Genomic DNA, 1,770 nt, shown 5'->3' on the forward strand with positions numbered 1-1,770 from the left:
GGGTGATTTGTCTAGTTATTGGATACTAGCTCATTATTCTAGATATTTAAAAAAAATCTAAATAAGAAGTAAGATGACAAGGAGGGCACATTTTGAAGAAAAATAATATTACATGGACTGACTGATTCACGAGTATGTGGCCTGAACTTTTAGTAATATTATCTTTGACCTTGTGTTTCTTAAATGGTACGAGCGTGATTGTTGGACTTCTTACATTCTTTGCCTTGCTCACAAAATGTAAAAGTTCTATCGACGGCCAAGGAAAATTGTTTGTACTTCTATTTTTGTTTCTGTTAGCACGTCAAGTCACACTTAACCTGGACTTATCCTGACTTGCAGATTAAAACCAGGTCGCCTACTAAATGGTCCAGATTTCATTAAAAAAAATAAATGCACCCTCATGTATGGTATTTTAATAACTTGGTCACATGTGCTTTTTTCTTTGTTTGTAGCAAAGACTCGTCTGACAGAAAAGCTGTACCAATCCAACCGACTCCACTTTTCAACAGTCATGATTTTTCGCTATTCATCGCTATTCTATTCAAAGCATAGCAGAACCATTTGAATGCAATGGAATTTTTACAGATTTCGTGTTTTTGTTTGGGTTTTTTTTTAGATAAAAGGTTATGTATAAATAATAGAGATAAATACAGCGATATGGTACGTGATGGGTACGAGACGGAAGGATATATGGAGCCTCTAAGAAGTATTCACTACTATTCAATATGCATTAGTTTCATAGCAAATAGCTAATGCTCTTCAAACTCTGGAATATAGGACCACATGGGATGGGTTGGCAAGAAATTAGAAGTAGACAGGCGCAGTGAGTCCCCTTTCCCTTTTACTCTTTTGGAAGTTCAAGCATTATGAAGGGTGAAATGACGTCATCATATCGCACTGCGTTTGTTATGAATGACGCTGTGAATGGTAAATGCTGAATAGCAGCATTGCTATTGGACTAATATTAATATATGGGAAAATAATCGCTCAGGCTGTTCGAATAGCACGAATAGCGATGTAATGCTTCAATGCGTCCAGGAACTCTCGTTTCCTCAAAATCGCTCAGCACTATCTGACAGTAATCCTTTATGGTTTAAAGTCCACCCATCTCATGTACATAACTGTGCCAGAACTTTCTGACGTCCCTTTTTTATTTCATATTGCGAAGTAACAGTACCATGCTTTTACATTTGTCTGTTCGATGTTCTGAGAGGATTTAATCCAATATAAAAAAACTAAAGCCACTTATGACTCAGTTTTACTCGATGTGTAGGTAAAGGACTTCATCGATACTGTCTGCTAAGGCGAACTAGTGCTGAGGAGCAGTCTCCAAGCAGAAAGAATAAGATAGACGATAAACCTAGCTTTCTATAGAAGGAATAACCGATGTCTGTGGTGTAGTGGTTAAGCACTCCGCTGTCGCTAGCAGGGGACCCAAGATCGATCACCGAGTTGGAAGAATATTTTTATTGAGTATTCCGGTCTTTCTGTTGTAATGTTGTATTCATCCCAGCTCAGACTGGCCTTTGCATGGAGGGTTCGAGGCCTGCTTCCTAAATTATCTAAATTGTCTCGATGTAAAAGCACCTACATAAGATATAAAAGGGACTGAAGTTGTTTGTTTTTTTACTAACTTGGTGAAGAGCTAAATCATTGCCCAATCAAAGAGAAAGAGTGTTCATGAGTTTGTCTGAACATGGGAAGTGTCCAAGATATTTTTCTGTGCCAATTTCGGACCGATGTTTCTCACGCAATTCACGTTTTATCCCC

General features: G+C 38.0%; 1 protein-coding gene across 1 annotated transcript in view; it reads left to right on the plus strand.

Annotated features, from left to right (window-relative positions):
- LOC101858162 (putative uncharacterized protein DDB_G0291812) overlaps nucleotides 1-1,770 on the plus strand; it is a gene marked incomplete in the record, with an annotated part of 72,390 nt that overhangs the window by 17,692 nt on the left and 52,928 nt on the right.

The sequence above is a fragment of the Aplysia californica genome, unplaced genomic scaffold, assembly GCF_000002075.1.
Source record: "Aplysia californica isolate F4 #8 unplaced genomic scaffold, AplCal3.0 scaffold00034, whole genome shotgun sequence".
NCBI lineage: Eukaryota > Metazoa > Mollusca > Gastropoda > Aplysiida > Aplysiidae > Aplysia > Aplysia californica.